The sequence below is a fragment of the Panthera onca genome, chromosome B1, assembly GCF_046562875.1.
Source record: "Panthera onca isolate mPanOnc1 chromosome B1, mPanOnc1 haplotype 2, whole genome shotgun sequence".
Taxonomy (NCBI): Eukaryota; Metazoa; Chordata; class Mammalia; order Carnivora; family Felidae; genus Panthera; species Panthera onca.
In genome coordinates this window covers 129,569,740-129,576,728 of record NC_138342.1, presented here as the reverse complement: position 1 = coordinate 129,576,728, position 6,989 = coordinate 129,569,740, and the positions used below count along the sequence as shown (strand labels likewise).

Sequence of the window (6,989 nt, the reverse complement as noted above, 5' to 3'; positions counted from 1 at the left end):
ATCTCTCAAACCATGAGATTGTGACCAGAGCCGAGATCAAGAGTCTGATGCTTAACCCACTGAGTCACCCAGGCACCCCCAGAAAAGTTTTTATACAGGAAAAAAAAACAATTTGTAAATAAAATGAAAAGCAAATGATAAGGTTTGCTATAAAAATATTTGTAATCTACATAATAATAAAAAGTTAAGTCTTAAAATACAAAAAAAAAAAGGTTTAAAAATGGGGAAAAGACCTGGAGAATTCATTTATAGATGAGGATATTCAAATAGCAGTAAGTATTTTAAGAAGACCCACAAACCTCCCTAATGATCAGATATGTACAAACCAAAACAGAGACACATTTCTCACCAGTTAGATTGGGAAAATGGAGATCAATGGTGTCTCATGTGGTGATAAACTGTTGTGGGAATATAAACTGGTGAAATATTTTCAGAGAGAAACTCAATAGTTTCTAATTAAATTTAAAATGCATATAATTTTTGTTTCAGAAATTTCACTTATAGGAATTTTGTCCTCAGAAAACTCATGCAAGCATGTACAATGTTTACTGAATCAATGTGTTAGGAAATATCTGACAGCAACATAAATATTGATAGTAGAATAATTTACAATACATTATGGTTGATCTATACTGTGGGATATTATGCAACCATCAAAAAATGGTGTTGCTTTCATGTCATGACACGGAAGAAGGTCCATGTTATATTACCATGCTCAAAAAATAAATTTATACCATAGTAGGATCCTATTTTATCTTTATTATAAACTACAAAACAATGCATATATGGGTGAGTAATGTGCACGTTCATGGGTACACATTTCTTATGGGCATAGCCAAAGTTCTGGAAAAATACATATTTACCTATTAAATTTATCTCCCTGTGATATTTGGGACTCACTGTTAAAATCTGTTTACATGGGTGCCTGGGTGGCTCAGTTGGTTAAGCGTCTGACTTTGGTTTGGGTCACGATCTCACAGTTCGTGAGTTCAAGCCCCATGTCAGGCTCTGTGCTGACAGTTTGGAGCCTGGAGCCTGCTTTGGATTCTGTGTCTCCCTCTCTCTCTGCTCCTCCCCACTCACGCTCTGTCTCTGTCTCTCTCTCTCAAAAATAAAATCAACATTAAAAAATTTTAAATAAATAAAATCCATTTTCAGTGTGTTGAATTCTCGACCTCCGTGTACTACTTTTGGAATTATAAAACCAAAAACTCTCCTTCAGAGTTCATCTCAACACAGTTGTGATATGGTTTGTACAGAGGCTGTTCTGACCCAGTTTTGAGGGCCTGGATAGAGTTTTGTCAGGTCCCCTTCTTAAGCAGACAATTAATTTCACAACCCCAACCACCTCATTTATGGGGCTCTTCACTCTAGACCGTTATACACTTGTGCTAATCACCCCAGAGCAGGGACCAGATGATCACGGATAGCCCCGACGCCCCAGAGCCTGGTTACTCAACTAGGCAATCCTAGACTGGTTGACCTCGTTTCACATATTCCTTCCCACAGAAACCACAAGAATGTGGAACTTTCCCACAGTTCTGTTTTCTCTCTCTGCCTTATGACTGACCCTGGTGCTTCCCCAAGTGGTCCTGAGTGGTGCACTATGCTCTTCCCAGGAAACTGTGAGTATAACTATCAAAGACTCTCCAACTTCTCTCTCTTGATGTGAATCTGGCCTTATTATATCTCATCCGAGGTAATATGGTTAAAACATTAGTAAAACGTGCTTGGCTGTGCTTTCAGGGGACATCCCATGGGTAGAAGCCCAGTGGTCATAGAGTTAACACCAGAACTACCCCTATTTTATATGCCTTTGCCTGGCATCTCCCCTTGGCTTTCACCATACTGACCTTTGCCCGGGTTCTGATGCTTCTTCTCTCCTGAGCTTGCACCTGATGCACCTTTGGCTCCTTTTCCTGGCTCTGACTTTACCTCTCCCATCTGGTCCAACATCTCAATGGAGCAGTTATTGGCTAATGACCTGCTGTCTGGCCCAGCTCCCAGCAAACGTGACCCAGCTTCATGGACAGTCCTATAGCAAACATGGCCAGTGAAGCCCAGAGACAGAGCAAAACTCTGAGACTATTAGACCTGGTGCAGCCTGAAGCTTGGGTCAGAGAGCAGGCAGATTGTCACAAGTTTGGAAACTTGGGAAACCAGCACTTACCAGCAACCTCTCTGAAGCCATTCCTATAAATAGAAACGTGAGCACATTGTGGACACTGGAGCTGAAGCAAGCGGGGTTTTAGGAGCCAGATGGACACAATGAAGGGCAAAGCAAGGGAGAGGCCAAATGGGTGAGTTGATTAGAAACCAGCACACCCATAGATGAGGCAGTGCAGGTAATAAAGTGAGAGGGATTTTTAACAGCTCAGGTTTGAAACCTGGTTCTCCATAAGAGACTCTTAAAAACTGAGAATAAACTGAGGGCTGATGGGGGGTGGGAGGGAGGGGAAAGTGGGTCATGGGCATTTTGAGGAGGCACCTGTTGGGATGAGCACTGGGTGTTGTATGGAAACCAATTTGACAATATATTTCATATATAAAGAAAAGAGACATGGTTCTGCTGCTTCTGTGCTACCTGCACAGACGTGGACACTTAAACCTTTCAAGCCCTAATTTCTTCATCTGTTAAGCTGGATGTAATGATGCCCACCCATGCCCACCTCACAGGTTGTTGTGAATTCCATGCCGTGTGTCTCTCCTCACCAGAGACCAGAGATCTAGAAGGTGTGAGAACTGCCAGTGGGAAAACAATTGACAGGCTCCTTGTGGGGGACACCTTGATTAAGAGCCAATTAGCTTCTTACATGTCTCTGCTCTGGCCCTTCTAAGGCCCTCTGAACAGGAGCTGTCATGATGTGGTGGCCATTGCTGAGCCATGGAGAACCTGAGAGGGAGGGTCCTGATACTTGGTTGGGCATGAATTCTATCCCTTTCTTTTCTCCTCATGTTGCAAGTCTAGCCTCCACAGACCTTCAAATCCCATGCCCTTCCCCTCAGCACCCCCTGCCCCACACACATACCAACTTTCCTCTCATCCCTCGTTGGGGCTGATGAGTTAAGAGTTACACATCTGTGTCCAAAATCTCAAGCCAAGACGTGAACTCCCAAAGCTACCTTTGCAACCCCATCTTGTTCACCAATTCCTCAGGAATCTCAAGCAATTTCCATTATTGGCAGACACGGTGTTTCCTTGTTGCGTTCCACTTTCATACAACTGGAGTTTGTAGACAAGAAAAATACAGCTGTTACGCAGCACTAACTGGGCTTTTATGTCGCTTCACAGGCAGGAGACTGGCTGTGGAGTGCCACACACCTCCTTATCACGGCTTGCGTGCTGGGACCTCTATTCATTTTATGCATTGTGTATCTCGGAATTTTCCAGGATGTGGTGAAGTCGTGTTGCTTGCTCTCAGAATTATGCAAAAAGCTATTCTTTTTCTTGAGCAAGAAATCGTAGGCACTCCAGAACCCTTTTGACTCAGGCAGAGCTATGGGGTGGGTTTTCCACAAAAGGCAGAAGGAATGAATTGACACTGACTATGTTAACTAGCCCTCCCAAGGGGAGTGGGGGCCCCTGCTCCAAGCCAAGTATGAGGGCCATTCTGAGGCAGGAAGCCTTTAAAAATTCACAGTGGAGCTCAGCTCCTTTAGCTTTGGGGGTCCATTATGTATTGGCTGGGAGAGCTGTAATCATCGGTTGCCTATTTTTTAAATTAAAATAATTAGGCCAATGTAATGTTCAGGAGAAGGCCAGAATTGACAGCCTCTGTTTGTCAGCAACAGGGTCCAGGAGGAACTGGAGCTGTGTAGGCCCTTTGGGACTAGCATCCTGTGAACTGAGAGTCAGAGAAGATATTACCCCACAGAGGGAGGAGGAACAGAGGCCTTCATCCTGGAGGGAGCCCTTGGCCTTCTGCAAAAGGGGGATAAGTCATGCTTGTCCAGCCGTTGGGAGCATCTTGGGAGGTTCATGTTTCTCTCTGCTGCTTTCAGACCTCAGGACCCTTATCAGTGGATACACACACTGATCCTCCATGGGTAACCACTGTAGCTGCAAGTTCCCCTGCAGGTGTTAAGGGATTCTGCTCATTTCCACTCTGTAAGTATTCAGGATGTAATAGAAGGAAGGATGAAGCGGAGGAGGAGAAATGAAGCAAAGTGCTTGAGGAGAGAACCTTCTGGGTGATGGCAGAACAAGGCAGCTTCCAAAGGGAAGGCCTCCTTACCTCTGCTAGGGTCACTTTGAGCTTTCACCACTCAGGGGGTTAATATTTCTGCCCCCAGAGTAGGCTACAGGGAGTGGGTGCTGCTTTTGCACTGTGGGTGTCCAGCAGCTCCTCCCCCCTGCCTACCACACCCTCCAAAGTTTGGCATGGAACAGTAGCCTGTGGGGCTTTTGTCCCACAAACTTCATCAGGATACAAGCCCAGTCTCATTACTTGAGCCTAACTTTGCCACGTTAACCTGTAGATCGGACGTTCAGAGACGCTACTGGGCCCACATCTAACTTTCCCCGTCCTCTGTTCGTAGTGGCTCCATCTGAGTCATACCCTTCTGGACACTGAGTGAAGATCCTCTTGTACCTCTTCCAATATCCGATTTCGTGGCTCTGTGGAATCTTATACACAATGTCCCTAAATAAGACCTCAACCTTAGCACAGAGCTCAGCCCTCTATTATCCAATCCCTCTTCACACTGGGATCCACAGTCTCATCGAAACATTGACACATGACCTCCACTCCCATTATTAGACGCGTACCCCCAAGAAAAGCCATCTTAGACTTCAATTTTCTATTCTTACCCAAAGAGCCTTCCAGAGTGAACTATCTTGTGGCCTGTTGCCTGTCCCCAATATCAACCAGACACTTCCTGGGAAACTGATTCAGGGTCAGACTGTACAAAATGAAGACATACAAAATGGAAAGGAGAATTCTCTCTCCATCTTTCCATTCCACCCCAGAGAAAAGATGTTCATTCTTATAATTACACCATAACTATAAATAATAGGTTTATTTCTTTATCTGGATTCACCAACTTCCAGCTGCATCTATTGCTCTAGGTAATGCTTACGACACAAAAAGTTGGGAAAAGTTGGAGCCATTGCTCTATCTGTACTTGTAAGTAAATCTTTTTTCTTACAACCGCTCCCTACCTCCTAATGCCCCCTCTTTGATGCACTGTGTCTTCAAAGCCAGTAGGCGTTTATGAATGTGAGGGTTCACGTTGGGATGGGCTTTGATGATGACTGGCAACGGTGGCCATTTGGGACATGTGTTAAAGGAGAGGACAGACGGCAGAGTAAAGCTGGCATTCCCCTGCAATTTTGCATTCTTCCACTATTTCTCCTGCCCAGACAGCACTGGGCTAGAGCAGGGTCCTAGGCCTGTGGGTAAAAAGCAGATCAAACACCACCTTTGTCCTCCACATCCGGCAATTGCTGCTGGTGCGCCATGGGCTGCTAGCGTCCCTTCCCAGCCCCACCTGTTCTCACACCAGCCAAGGGAACTGATGGGCCACAGACACTTCACAAGCATCAGAGACTTAGAGAAATGAGGCAAACCTGAGAGACGAGATGTGGGGGGGAGAAATATCTGGCCTGAGACTCCCTGCTCACCCTCTCTTGGGCTGAACCAACCTCCTGCCTTCCTCTTCCATTGTCCTACAAATCTGATGTCCTCCTCTTCCCTTCTCAGCTCTGCATCGTGCACTGTCATGACCCAGGGAGGAAAACCATATTTCCTCATATTTTCCTCATATTTCCATTCCTTTGTAATATACACAAGAAAACGCTTTTTTTTTTTTTTTTTTTTTTTTGTCTAAACCTCTTCCTAGTCAAGGCTCCACTCATCTCTGTGTAAGGAAAGTTTGTTCAAAGATTTTCCCTACGACAAAGGCCCACCATTCCACCTTTGATAAGAATTGCACCTCTCTGCTGGCATGCTGAAACACTGGACTGAGTTCTCTTCTGCTTTCGGGACAGGGATGGGATGCAAGCCAGCCCCCAGGGGGCCCAGCAGGCCAAGGCCAAGGAGGAACCTGAGTGCTGGACTTAGATGGGCAGTCTGGAAGACTCTGTACAGACACTGATGATCAGAGCTGAGCAAATCGGAATCAGGCACTTGGGCAAAGCGTGAAAGACCATATCTAAAGATTAGCAGACCGAGAGAAATAGAAGCGAACAGTGAGGTCAGTGAATTCAATTCTCTTATCTGAAGAGGAGAACCCTGAACTGGTTAAACAACCGGCACAGCTGACGATGAAAGGCCTCAAAATCTGTGTAATGCCGGAATGTAGCAAACAGATGGACTCACAATGAAGTGCAAGCACGTTAAAGAAAGTGCGTGGTGCTGCGGGGAGGCCTCACCAATGAAATAAGCACGCTTCAGAAAAAGTTTACTCTAGAATGGAATGGTTTTAAATAAATCCCACTTTTCTTTTGACTTTTGGCATCAAATGGGAAAGTTACCCTTCACAACACAGCAAGAGTTGAAATTCACGACTCCACGTGAGTGCATGAGTGTGTTTGTTTGTGTATGTTAACTAGGAAGAAAAATCAAGAACTTTTGTCTCTGTTGTTAAATACCAACAATACTCATGTTGAAAACAATGCATTGGTCTACTCAAAATGAAAGCAGTGAGGGGCACATAGTAAGCAATCAATGAGTACTTGTTGATTGATTGAAAATAAATCACAAAATAAAAATATAAATTAGGAGTTTGTGCCTCTGCTGACCATCCTTTCCCTAGACTAATGAGTTGTTTATTTCACTGGCGACAGCTTCCCCTTAGGGTTTGTTAGTGCAAAATGGTGTTTACTGAGGCTGGGCATGTGCTAATCAGTGTGAGAGATTAGTCTGTACCTTGAGCAGTGGTAACTACAGAGACAAGACAGCGGGGACAAAACTTCATTTGTTTTCATCTCACAGTGGGTTCTGATTTAATTCACGAGTCCTATAAACAAGGAATTCTGTGATTGGCAT

General features: G+C 44.8%; 1 long non-coding RNA gene across 1 annotated transcript; it reads left to right on the top strand.

The window, feature by feature from the left end:
- The first annotated feature begins 2,496 nt into the window (after positions 1-2,496).
- LOC132692023 (uncharacterized) lies at positions 2,497-6,691 on the top strand. The gene is made up of 3 exons (XR_009616136.3): positions 2,497-4,108; positions 5,069-5,126; positions 5,703-6,691. It is a non-coding gene; the product is annotated as an uncharacterized LOC132692023 (long non-coding RNA).
- Positions 6,692-6,989: the final 298 nt, after the last annotated feature.